The 14,418-nt window shown below is 43.6% G+C and overlaps 1 protein-coding gene across 1 annotated transcript in view; it reads left to right on the plus strand.

Annotated features, from left to right (window-relative positions):
* GABRG3 (gamma-aminobutyric acid type A receptor subunit gamma3) overlaps positions 1–14,418 on the plus strand; it is a 774,385-nt gene that overhangs the window by 255,049 nt on the left and 504,918 nt on the right. The window lies entirely within an intron of this gene.

Consider the following 14,418-nt stretch of genomic DNA (forward strand, 5'->3'; position numbering starts at 1 on the left):
TGCTTGTGAATAATTCTCTTAACTTTCTTTCATCTGAAAATGTCTTGTGAATTTATTTATTTATTTCTGTAGGTTACTTTTGCTGACTATAGATTATATAGTTTCGGGGTTTTCTTAAAATTGATCTCTTAAAAAGATGGGTGCTGCCATACATCTGACCTCTCTTGCTTTTGATTAGAAATGTACTGTCACTCATATGGCTTTTCTTCTGTAGATAAAGTGTCATTTCTCTTTTACCATTTCAAGATTTTTATTTACTCTTTAGTTTTTGATTGACATGTCTTAGTTTGGATTTCTTTGCATTTATCCTGCCTTGGGTTTGCTCACCTTCTTAAGCTGAGAAGTTTTCCATCAACATTTTTGAGTACTTTTCATGCTCACTCTCTTCCTCTTCTTCCTGGACTACAGTGACAAGAATGCTGGATCTTTCACCATAGTTTCACCCCATGTGAGTTTCTGGTTCCCTTCTCTTCCCCTACCCCCTTCTTTTCTCTTCCCTTCCCTCCCTCTCCCCTGCCCCTCCCCTCCCTTCCCTTCCCTTCTCTGTCCTTCCCTTCCCTTCTCTGTCCTTCCCTTCCCCCTCCCTTTTCCTTCCCTTCCCTTTTCTTTTTTTACAGTCTATTTTTTCTCTTTTTTTTTTTTAAATTTCTTTTGCTTTATGTTCATTTTCTCTGATTCTTTCCTTTCTTTGCTGACCAGTGAGAGTTTTTTGTTTTTTTTTGAAATTATTTTTGTTGTCATATTTTTCAGATGTAGGATTTTCATTTGTGTCTTCTTCATTTAGTCTACTAAGACTTTGTTTCCTTAACGTGCCTTTTACTTTTTCATTTGTATCAAGTATATTAATAATTGTTTTTTGAAGCATGTTTGTGATGCCTGCTTTTATCTGACAGAATATTTGTCACATAATTCTAACGTCTCTGCCTTGTTGGTTGGGCATCTGCTGCTGTCACTTTTATCTTTTGTTGAGATCTTCCTGGTTTTTGGTATGATGAGTGTTTTTTAATTGAAACCTGGGTATTTCAGGTACTATGTTATGCAACTGTGTATCTTATTTAAACCTGCAGTTTGGCTGGCTATCTCAGACACCATGCCAGCAGAGGAGGAACTGGGGTGCTGCCTCATTACTTCAAGATGGCGGGACTGGTCCAGGTACCCTCCTTGGCATTCATTGACACTGGGAGGCTGGTCTCCTAAGTGCTGCTGACCCTTCCCTGATCTCTCACTGGCTGGTGGGTAGCCCTGCACACTTTGTCTGGTCTCCAGGTACATCACTGGGATCTGCTCATCACTGGTAGGAGTGAATGTCCTGTGTCACCTGTTGGCCTTCTCTGATGCCACTTCAGTTGAGGGTTGAAGCTCCAAGTCTGAGATGAAGAGGAAAGAATGCACACTGCTCACCACCATGTCATTCCCTGTGTCCCCAGCTGGCCTGCGTCTTTCTACTTCTCTCAGTCCTAGCCTGGCTGTTTTCTATGTAATGCCTAATAGTGAAGTTAGAGAAATAGACAGAAGTGTCTCTTTCATTTTACCAGAAGCAGAAAATATCCAAAAATATCTCTGAGATAGATATTTTCCCCCCAGCTCACTCTTTTTTTCACCAAGAGAAGTCGAAGATGGAAGATGGAATTGTTTTCTGATTTTTGCTCAGAAGATGTCAGCACTCAGGCTTTTGTTCAGCGGTAGGACCTTGGACATTTGGAACCTGTGGCCGACAGAATGAAATGGCCTTTGGTATTTTCTCTTACAGGTGTGTTTTTCGTCACTGGTTTCCTAAGCTCTTTGTCTAGTGAAGAAGTGCACACTGGACCAGTCATTGTATCCCATTATTTTCTTACCTGCCTCTGACTCTGGCAAAGAGAGTCCTTCTGAAGTGGAAGAGAAGTATGTACTATTGGCTAAATTATTTGCACTTGTTGTTAGAGAATATTGCACTGTAAAAACTGAAGCACAGATAACTGGTGTTCATTTGCTGCATGCTTAGAATGAAAGATGAAAACTACTACATTTGGGGGAATAAAAAGATTATACGTACTTTCCAAGAATTATAATTTGCAAAATCATGTGGTTTTTCTTAGATTAAAAAAAAAAACCCACATATTTATGATGCTAAAAGTTTTATTCTAATGTGACAGTTTGCCCCATAACAGTTAGTAATTTATGAAATGTAAGTTTTTGAAGATTTTAACACCAAGACTGTAAGCTTGAAGGAGTTTGGGGTCACCAGATGAGTGGGGGGGGTCTTGGCATGAGGAAAGAAGAGGCTTGACACAGAGTCTGTGTCAGGGGATGGAGGAGTTCAGGGAGGAACCCTTCTGAGTGAACCTTGGGTCTGTATTTATTATCATAAAACAGGAAGAAGTAGACAAAAGTGCTTATCAAATATCAGCACTGATAGGGAGGATGTGGGGAAGGTCAGATAGAAGGTCTCCACCTTTGTTTTTGCAAAACCACAAACCTTGAGCACAGCCTCTGCCTCCAGCATCAAGAGACCTTTGGTATCCAGAGAATCTTGACCATAACCGTTAGCCCTGATCTGGCCACACCTCACACACACATCCTCCCTGGAGGCCAGTTTTCTGATCTCTGGCACGCACACAACTCACACCCGTTCTCATGATTCTCCAGGTCTCTTGACCAGGAAGTGAGTCTTATGCTAAAGATCAGGGCTCAGTTTCTCCTACATAAACTGACTGAAGAAGAGCCTGTGTTAGTTTTTCATCTGACAGTGGATTAAAAATAAAAGATTTGAATTCTCTTAGGTTCATCACAGACCCTCTGGCCCCTGTTGTCTATACTTCTGGGTTTCACATTTTTTATGATCAGCCCGAACTTTGAAAGCAGCTGACATACTGATCTGGAATTTCTTCCTCAGTAGGTCCTTATAATACTGGAATTTCGCTCTTCAGTAGGTCCTGGTCTCGGGGATTCAAAGAATGAACCCATGGACCACAGATGAGTGGTAAGATAGGACTTTTATTAGAAGTTAGAAAGGAATACAGAAGAAGTAAAAAGCACTGGAGCTTCTGGAAGTGGGACATGAACTGAAGAACTCAGGAGTCTCCACCTGGGCTCTTTTATCTAGGGGTCTTAGGTCTAGAGGTAGATCCAGAAGATTACACATGGCTGGCAGTTGGTAGATGGAAAAACATCTTTTCAAAGTTAATGAGTACATTAACAAATGAATGAATGTAGTCCCTCTTCCACTAGGACAAAGTTATCAGGTCCTTAGAGTTTTTGTCTCTCAGAAGGGATTAGGATTTGTGCTCCGGACTCTAGGTGGAACTATCCAAAAATGTCTCAGGCTGCTTTGTTCATAACCTTACTAGAGACCAGAGGGTGTGGCCTGGAAAAGGTATCCTCTTTGTGTCTGGAAATGGGGGTTTGATTTCTGAGCTTACCTGGGCCTAGAGAATGGGGGAATGAATCCCTGTCCAGCCCTGAGTGGTAGAATTCTGTATCAATACTTCCTGCTGGTTTCAAGTCCACCCCGACCTTGGGCAGTGGGCAGACAGACCTGGATTCACATTCTGGTTTGGCCATTACTACCTAGGTGACACTGGTAAGTTATCAGTCTACTGCATTTTTATCTTTGACCTGTATACTGGGAAAGTAATATAACCTGCCTTATAATAGTGATAATTCTTACATGGATATCTTCCACTATAACATTTCATGTGTGCTCACATTAAAGTTATTACCGTAGTAGTTAGCACAGCATACCAGCCAGAAGATGGAAAGTCCTGTGGTGTGCCAGCATTCCTCGTGTTTGATGACGGCTCCCTAGATTTACTATAAAGATCACTTTCTTGCTGAATGTGAATGATCATCTGCTTCCTCTGTGTGCACCTGCCCACATGGTGAATTTTTTCCTGAATGAAATGTACGGCATTCTATGTCCTTAACTACAAGAGCTTCTAAGTGTCGACTTCAAGCAAGCAGGCTGTGGCTTGTGGGTTTGAACCAGGCTCGCTCTCTGTTTTTTTTTTTTTTTCTTCTTTGTTTTATTGGGGCAGGGGAAGTTTTTAGGTGGACAGAAACTTCCAGGGTGCAGGTGGAATGGGAAATAAAGCCATGAGAGGTAAAACCTAGGTTGAAAGCCCTATGGAAATGGTGTGCTTGGATTTGGGGTAAATTACACCAGCTCAGAAGAAGTATACTTGAGTCCATAAACTAGGCACCAGAGGACCCTCAGGAACAGTAGCTGAGCAGCGTTGGCCTTGGCTATGGGCTTCTGAAGCCTGTGACGTGAGTCTGAGGACTTGACTCAGCAGAACCCAGCCCGGTCCTGCACCCAAGCCCTGAAGAAATCATTGTGCAAATGGCTTTTCATGTTTCCTATTCCATGTTACTTCTAAGTAATTTTTCATTTACTTTCAAATTATGCCTATAATACTGCTTAAATTTGCTTTATGTTAAACATTTTTTCCAATTACAGCAGTAATAAAAAGGAATTACACTACTCATATCTCCTTCCATAGGATTTCAGTCTGAGTATGATACATCATGTTGTCATAACTGTGGACCTGGGCTGAGTTTCCTTTCAAATAATGTGCCAGGGTTAAAGTAAAAACCTCTGTTTTTCTAAATTAAAAATTTAATAACAAGTAAATGGCATTCTTGTTAGATATTTAAAGAAAAGGAGAATGAAGCCTCCATTGTTTCTCTAATAAATCATGCCATTTGGGGAAATACTTCCTTTATTAGATTGAAAGCATTTTATAGTGGAAATTTTTCATGTGGAAAAATTCTCCTAGAACTTTAATTTATGTGGAGAATGGGCTTTCATTTCTCTCTGGCTTGAAAGGCATTGTCTTTAAAACCCACCTCTTCTTCCTCCTCACACACTGCCCACAAAAGTGCTTTACTTCATCTGTAAAAGGCCATTTTAGTAATGAGGTCACCCGAAGTTTTCTCTTTGAACATCTCGCTTTATTTACGATACCTCCCAAGAGCTTTCTTTTCTGTTTCCCACTCTCCACTCCTGTTTCTCCCCACTTTTTTACTTAAACTTTTATATTCACCAAAATAATTTAATTTTTATAGTTTTTTGTTGTTGTTGTTGGGGATTCATTGAGGGTACAAGAAACCAGGTTTACACTGATTGCATTTGTTAGGTAAAGTCCCTCTTACAATCGTGTCTTGTCCCCAAAAGGTGTGACACACACCAAGACCTCACCCCCTCCCTCCTTTCCTCTCTCTGCTCTTTCTCGCACCCCTCCCTCCTTCTTTCTCTCTCTGCTCTCCCCTTCTCCCACCCTCACCATGTCATTAATTGTCCTCATATCAAAATTGAATACATAGGATTCATGTTTCTCCATTCTTGTGATGCTTTACTAAGAATCATGTGTTACACTTCCATCCAGGTTAATGCAAAGGCTGTAAAGTCTCCATTTTTAATTTTTATAGTTTTAAAGAATAAAATAATGCTAAAAGACGTAAAAATGAAAAATAGAGCTGCCTTACCCTGCAGCCTGCCTGGATCTGAGTCTGCTCTCCACTCTCTAAGGAATTCTTTCTACAGAAACATAGCCCTCACCTGTTTCTAAATTAAACGCCTTCTTCTTGTGAGGCCCTTCTTCTCTCACTCTCTTCTGTTCTGAGGGGTTTTAATTTTCCAAATATCATGAGTTTTCCCAAAGCTTTTGCAATGTTCTCTCTCAGAATGCAGGTTTCCCTGTTCTGGAAACGCAGGGGGAGTAGGCCTGCTGGTGACAGCGCTGCTGACAGCGCTGGGGGCCCAGCCAGGCATCCAGCACTGCTGCCCCGCAGAGCGGCTGCAGACTGGCTCCCTCAGCCCAGCTGCATGTGGGCGTGGACTCTCTTCAGGTAGCTGGATGTGGAGGAGGAGATGGTCAGAGGGATTCACTGCACATAGAGGAAAGCAGGACTCTGGTTACATTATATTCCCAAATCATTTTCCCACTTTTATTTTGAATTTTCTCAAATGTCAAGAGAGTCTGCAAGAACAATACAATGGATACCCTTGACCGGATTATTACGCTTTCCCATGCCTGCTTTGTCTTTCTAGATGCACACAGATACACATAGACACACACACACAGATACACTGCACAGAGAGAGATACACACAGAGATACACTACACAAAGAGTGATATACTCAGACGCAGATACAGACACATATATACTCATACAGGTACACATAGATATACACACAGATACATTGCACACTCAGAGAGATACAGACACGCATATACTCATACAAATAAACACACAGATACACTACACACACAGAGAGACACAGATACAGACACACATATACTCATACAGGTACACATAGATACACACAGATACACACAGAGAGACGCAGATACAGACACACATACTCATACAGGTACACATAGATACACACAGATACACACACAGAGAGACGCAGATACAGACACACATATACTCATATAGGTACACATAGATACACAAAGATACACACACAGAGAGACGCAGATACAGACACACATATACTCATACAGGTACACATAGATACACACACAGATACACTGCACACTCAGAGAGATACAGACACGCATATACTCATACAAATAAACACACAGATACACTACACACACAGAGAGACGCAGATACAGACACACATATACTCATACAGGTACACATAGATACACACACAGATACACTGCACACTCAGAGAGGTACAGACACGCATATACTCATACAAATAAACACACAGATACACTACACACACAGAGAGACGCAGATACAGACACACATATACTCATATAGGTACACATAGGTACACAAAGATACACACACAGAGAGACGCAGATACAGACACACATATACTCATATAGGTACACATAGATACACAAAGATACACAGACGCAGATACAGACACACATATACTCATAGGTACACATAGATACACACAGATACACACACAGAGAGACGCAGATACAGACACATATACTCATACAGGTACACATAGATACACACAGATACACTGCACAGAGAGAGATACACACACAGATACACTACACAAAGAGTGATATACTCAGAGAGACTCAGATACAGACACACATATACAGGTACACATAGATACACACAGATACACTGCACAGTGAAAGATACACACAGATACGCATAGATACAGAGATACACAACATATACAGACGCAGATACAGACACACAGAGAGACACATACATGCAAATACAGACACACAGATACACTACACAGAGAAATACACACACAGAGAGATACACACAGACACACGCATAAACACACAGATATACATAGATACAACATACACAGACACAGATACACACATAGATACACACAGATACACATGTAGATACACACACAGTCATCGATACACACAGATACTGACACACAGAGAGATACCCAGATACACACACACACAGACATCTATATACACACATAGATACAGACACACAGAGAGATGTGCACACAGATACACACATAGATAACACAGATACACATAGATACATACACAGATATTCACACAGATATACACACAGATACACATAGATATACACACAGTGACACACAGATACTGACACAGGTACAGATATGCAAATACACAGATAAACACAAAGGTACACACACAGATACACACGTAGATACACAGAGATACAGTGACACACAGATACTGACACAGAGACACAAATACACACAGATTTACATATAGATACACACAGATACAGATACACACATAGATACACACACACGTGCTCTTCTCTTTTGCTCCTTTGAAAATAAGTTGTAGACATCACAACAGGACAACTCTGAATATTTCTCATGCACCACCTCAGAATGAAAACATCGCCGATGTATCCACAATGCCAACACATCAGAGTTATCATTTAGTATTTAGCCCAAAATACTATTACTGTTAACATTAATTAGTATTAGTATCGGTACATTAGGATTAATATTAATACAGAATACCACTGCTTTTACTAGGTTCCCAGTTGCATCTAAAACATCTGTAATGATGTGTTAGTTTCTCTGAGAATCAAGGCTCGCCCTTGACGTCGCTTGCTGCTCTCTTCCCCCTCCTTTGTTCTGGGTTGCCCCCCTCCCATGTGGTTTGTTGTGTTTGTCATGGCATTTACTGTTTTTGAAGATTCCAGGCCAGTGATCTGGTAGGGTGGTAGAAGGTCTCGTATTCTGGAATATCTAACTGCTCTAATGTGATTAGATTAGTGGTGAACATTTTGGGGCAGGAATATGTCATCCGTGATCACATTTTAGTTTCAACATGAGATATCAGCACTGTGTTTACTGCTGTTGTGGAAGGCAGTGATACGCTCCCTACAACATAAGGGAGTGATATTAACACGGGTGGACCTCCTTCTCCGAATGAAAAGTGGTGTCTCTCGTATCAAGTCGCGGTGGCTCCTGAAGTATTTAGAAATCCAGTTCCAAAGGGGTACCAGTAATCAACTTTGAAGTAGAATTTTCTTCAAGCTGTTCTCTAAGACATCCAAGGTGGGAAATGTAGTCCTAAATATTTTTCCTAGCAACATTGGAAAGAAAGTCAAATTTAGAATTCGACATACCAGGAATCAATAGTAACGGCGGCTGAGCTCAGCCTTTGGGGGCTGTGGTATCTTTTTCCTTAGACAGTTTTCTTCCCTTTTGTCTGATACAGGGTGATGGAGTCGGGCTTCTTATCACCCTACTCTCTATCTACAGCCAGACTCTCGGCGTTTGGATATGCCCGTGAGGTCACATAACCCATGGTGTGGCCTCACTGCCCCCGGCTTCCCGTCCAGAGCGGGTCCCCACGGAGCTGCTACAGACCTCCCCTACACAATTGTCTTTTCAGGGCATGTCTTTGGTCACTGGCATACTGGGAAATTCTCTGTGTTGAAAGGTCCCCACTGTTCCCACTGATCAGTGCAGGTTGTGTTTCTTGTCACCTTTTATCCACCTTAAAACTCCGCAGAGCTGTGAAGATAGCCCTGTGTTCTAAGAAGCATTTCCTTCTCCAGTGTGAAATGTCCTAAGCCCCTCTGCCACTCTGCTCTGTCCCCAGGTGTGTGATTTCTGCTCACTTTCTCTTTTAAATGTGTGTCCCAGCACCCACACTCTTCCCTGCTCCCCAGTGCCTCCAGTTCTTGCCCCAGACAATGTGCTCATCATGCACAGAAACACCAAGGCCCTGCTGTCCTCAAGGAGCTGGCAGTCAGGAGGACGTCAGGTGAATAGGGGATGCTCATGGCGTGACATGGTACCTGTCTAGGGCTCCTGTCATACCTGCCCCAGAGAGGAAAAAGGCAGGCTCAGGATCAGAGGAAAGGCTGCTCTCTACGGAGGGAAGGGCCTGGCATGAGTCCAAGTGGGGGGAACTGTGAAAAGACAAAGCTCCAAAGCAGGAGATTGCAGGGCACCTGGAGCGTGGAGTGCAGGGGCAGCGCAGGAAACAGGTGGCAAGGGCCTGGGAGCCTTTCGCAGTGGTTCTAGGTATAGCTTCAGGCAGTGGAAAGCTTCCGGAACAAATTTCACATTAGAGGGTAGGAACAGAAAGATGTTCACTGGAAAACACATGTGTAGGTATCTGTGTATGTCAAAGTGAACTTCCTCAACTATTGTTCAAATATCACGGAGGGAAAAAGCACGAAAAGTGTATTTTCCTTTCTTTTAGCACTCTAGTTTTCTCTTAGAGGACCTTAGCTGATTGCAAACACAACATGACCATTAATTTCATTTTAAAGAGCTTTATCTTAACAAAAAAAAAAAAAAAACAAAAAACTTAAGAAATGCCCTACTGTGGTGACACCTTCTTCTTTACATTCTAGAGCAGTGGTTCTCAACCTGTGGGTTGCGACCCACAGGAACTGTATTAAGGGGCTGTGGCACAGGAAAGCTGAGAACCACTGCTCTAGAGGGATTTCCCCTGCCCCTTCCTGGCATGAGGACTCATGTTGGGGAGAATCCAATGGGTGGGGGCGCGTGCGGGGGCGCGTGCAGGGGCACTGACTGGGATGATGCCCCTTGGCTCCCATGCCCTGCAGCCCACCCACCGCACCCCACAGCCCTGGGCAGCCCGCAGTGTCCCAGTATCTGCAAGGTGTGGGCATTGGAGTGCAGAGCAGTAGCACCTGCTGTTTCCTGGGGAATGGAGCCTTTCAACATATTATTACAAATAGATTATGTAGATAAAATTATAGTCTTACCCAGAGCAGCAGAGAAGTCCATTATACTGCAGGGTGCAAGCCGCGTTGCTTAGCATATTTTTTTATCACGTTACTTACATTGATATTATATAAGAGTCTTGCAGCAGTCAGTAGCATACGTCCAGTTATCTTCTCTTGCCCTGCACACAGTCGCCATCACACGTTATTTCCATATATGCTATAAACTTCACTGAATATCATTAGTTTTGCTGTAAATGGCCAGTCATCTTTTAAAGAAAGTAATAAATGAGAATTATGCTGTCATTCCCATTTTTAGAAAGGGTGTCCAGGGTGCAGATACCAGAATCAAATCACTGTGGTGCTGCCTGTGTGTCTGTTTAGGTGTGTTCCTGTGTGCGCGTCCATGTGTGCGTGCATGCAGCTCAGGCTGAGGTTACTGTCCTTAGTCACCGGAGGCTAAAACAAATAAGGCTTTTTTAAAAAAGTAAATCCCTATCGCCTATTCCCACTTAAAGTTCAAAACTAAGATCTCTCTCTAGGGTGCCTGACTGGTGTGGCCCAGAGGAAACCCAAAGTAAAGGGGACGGCCACCCATGTCCGCGGAGGCCCTCCTTCCCACCAGCCCTCCTCCTCTGCAGGCCTCACCAGGATGCTCAAGCTGGCGCGGTGCACGTGGAATGCTTGTGGCACTGGAGAACAGAGCCAGCCCCACTGACCGCTCAGCCACTGGCTGCAGGAGGAGGTAGGAGACACCCCCCTTGGTGGGGAGCCACTTGGTGAAGATGTCTTCCCTCCGCCGCTCAGTCTCCCCAGGCTGAGGGGGGGAGGGCATCAGCCAGGTGTTTGGTGGGAGACCCCAGGGCATGGATACACCTGGGCCTGAAGTTCAGGCTAGTGCCAGTGTGGTGACCATGGGCAGATGACTCAATGTGTCTCCTTTTCTTTCTAGAGTAACAGCACCTCTCTGGTAAAGCTAATGTAAGTGTTCACTGAGAGTTTCAACTGTTAAATTTGATAACAAATAGACGTCTCCCAATAAATGGCTTGGTACTAAAACCTGTTTAATGCTGTGGGTGAGCACCTGGAGTGGGGAGTGTGTCTGTATGCTGTGAGAATTTAGAGCATACAATCTGTCCAGCTGAAGCTGTCCAGCTGAAGCTCTCACGTAGTGTCTGAATGCCTCGGCCACTCCCCGCATCCCTGAACATACGAGGACTAAGCAGCTCCCTGAGAAGAGCAGAGTTGTGCAGTTGTGTGGTTGGAGAGTTCCTGCATTTGCTTTCTCCTAGGATCCCTGCTGAAGTCTGAGTGTTGAAAATTCCCCAAAATTCACAAGCTGAAGCCTGTCAACATGTGAACCTGTGCACCCATCAGCCCAGGGTCACGGAAGGTGATGTGCTGTGATCTGTGATCCACATGTAGTGGAGTCCAGCCAGATAGCTTCATTTTAGGTGATTAGGTCATGAGGGTGGAGCCCTCAGGAATGGGATTAGTGTCTTTAGAAAAGGGGCCTCAGGAAGATTCCTCGCCCCTCCTGCCATACAAGGACTCCGTGAGCAGACCAGCATCCGTGAACCACCAGACAGAAAGCCTTCTTGATCCTGGACTCTGAGCTCTGTAGATGCGGCAGATGTGCTTCCGTTGTATTCTGTCACAACAGGCCAAATGGACGAAGGAAGCCCTACAGTTGGATTCTTGCAGAGGAATTAAGCCCTGCAGCTGGCCTGACGTGGATGGGGCCAGGTCCTACCGCTCTTTGTTGACGTGTCCGTCAGAGCGGGTGAGCTGACACTTCATAGGTGTGAGCACCCCGCACTGTGCCAATGGCTGGAGTGCAGTGGTGAGCAAAATAGATGTGGGCTGTTGTCCTCATGGGGGTGGGGGGAGTATTAATCTCACATTCACAGAAAACATGTTTGCCACTGTTGGTAAGTGCTGTATTACAGGGAATCGGAGCATGTAGGGTGGAAGAATTTGTCTGTTGGGAAAGGCAGGGAGACTTTCCTGGACAGGGGCAGGATGTGCTGGAACCTATGTGAATGACTGGTGTTGAGTGAGTTAGCTGCACTTGGGAGTGGAAACACACTTCACCCAGAGGGAAGCTAAGGGCAGCACAACCCTTTGGAGGAGCTGATCTAAGGCCAGGGAGTCTGAGGAGAAAAACCAAGAGTGTGTCATAAGATGGGTCTGGAGAATCATCACCCATGTCAGGTGGGTGCTGAGAGCCAGAGAGAAGCACCGGTGGGGGGCGAGGGAGTGGTGGAGGAGATGTGGTCAAAATGTGGGCTGTGTTCTGTCTGCTCAGGGGCCCCGTGACCAAGAGCAGGGAATGCTCCTTTCCTACGGGATGGCCCAGTGTCCTCTGATGGCTGCCCCCATCTCACCCCCATCTCAGTTGGGCACACAACACCACAGGTTGTGCAACTCACACAACAGGTGTTTCTCACAGTTCTAGAAATAAAAAAAAAAACACCCAACCCCCCCCCCAAAAAAAAAACAAACCTGTTATCAAATTGCTGGGATAAAGTATACAGAAAAAATCTTAAAAGCTGCTAGAGGGAGGAAAAAGGACACATTACACAGAAGGAGAATGTTAGTAAAATATGCTGACGCTTCATCACAGAGGATGCAGACCAGAAAACAGTGGAAACACACATATATACTGATTGGACAGGGAGGGAGTGAGGAGAAAGAAATCCTTTTAACCAAAAAAATCCTCTAACCAGGGAGAATATTCTTTAAAAATTAAGGGGAAATAAAAATATTTTACAATTGATTGACAAGAGAATTCATCACTAGCAGAACTGCATTACATGAAGTTAGAGTCTTGGTGTCCATAGCTCAGTGGTTAGGGCACTGGCCCCATACACCACGGCTGGTGGGTTCGAACCCGGCCTGGGCCTTCTAAACAAAACAACAACAACAACAACAACAACAACAACAACAACAAATAGCTGGGTGTTGTGGCAGGCGCCTGTAGTCCCAACTACTAGAAAGACTGAGGCAAGATCATTGCTTGAGCCCAAGAGTTTGAGTTGCTGTGAGCTGTGACATGACAGCACTCTACAGAGGGTGACAAAGTGAGACTGTCTCACAAAAAAAAAAAAAGAAAGAAAGAAACTGGAGAAGTTCTTTGGGCTGAAGGAAAATTATACCAAATGAAAAGTGGAGTTTGTGGAAGGGTGGAAGAGCTCAGACAGTGTAGAGATATGTGTAAATATAGAAGACTTTTTTCTCATTTATTAATTTTTTTAAAAGATGACTGACCATTTATGTATGCTATTGACTGTTGCAAGATTCTTATATAATATCAATGTAAGTAATGTGATAGGCTTTTTTACTAGATTCAATACATTCAAAGATATGCCAGATACAAGCTATGAACCCTACAGCCACCATTAAAAATAACACAGAGGCCAGGCACAGTGCTCACACCCGTAATCTCAGCACTTTTGGGAGGCCAAGGCAGGAGGCTTGCTTGAATTGGGAGTTTGAGACCAGCTTGGGAAACAGAGTGAGATCCCTTTGTTTAGAAAAAAAAAAACAAAAACACAAAATATTAGCCAGGCATGGTGTTATGCACCTGTGGTCTTAGCTACTTGAGAGGCTGAGGTGGGAGGACTGCTTGAGCCCAGGAGTTAAAAGTTATCGTGAGCTGTGATTATACCACTGCACTCCAGCCTGATGACATGGTGAAGCCTGTATCTACAAAAAAATAGAAAACAAAACAAAACCCACAAAGGGGTAAATTTTAAAAGCTAGTGGAGAAGATACAATGGAGTAGTGAAGAGTGCTCAAATGATCCAAAAGAAGACAGGAAAGAAAGTTACTGGGAATTACGGACAGATGGAGCAAGTGGACAGCAAATAGCAGGATGAAAGGCCGACAGAAACACACAGGTCACTGCATCAAGAGTAAAGGAACTGAATGCTCCAGTTAGTAAATGCAGTACATCAGTTTTTCAGTGGAGGTATTTGTGCTCTTGATTGTTTTGAAGACGTGACTGTGGAAGTGGATGTATTATATGAACCATGTAAAGAACGTGCCACGTAAGAAGTGTGCATAAAATACGTGCGTGATCTCGTTTTTGTTAGAATCTTCCCTTAGTTGTCCCGAGTGTTTAAAATGGAAAGGATTTAAAAATGTGCCAATTACCAGTATATTATTTATGCATCCCCAAATAGATTTTGAATCTCTCATCTCAAGCACTTTTCAAATTGAAAATATATAATTACTACTTTCAAGTCTGTCCTTTCCAGATTGGGCTGACACTCTGTAGCT

This window comes from Nycticebus coucang, chromosome 2 (genome assembly GCF_027406575.1).
Source record: "Nycticebus coucang isolate mNycCou1 chromosome 2, mNycCou1.pri, whole genome shotgun sequence".
Taxonomy (NCBI): Eukaryota; Metazoa; Chordata; class Mammalia; order Primates; family Lorisidae; genus Nycticebus; species Nycticebus coucang.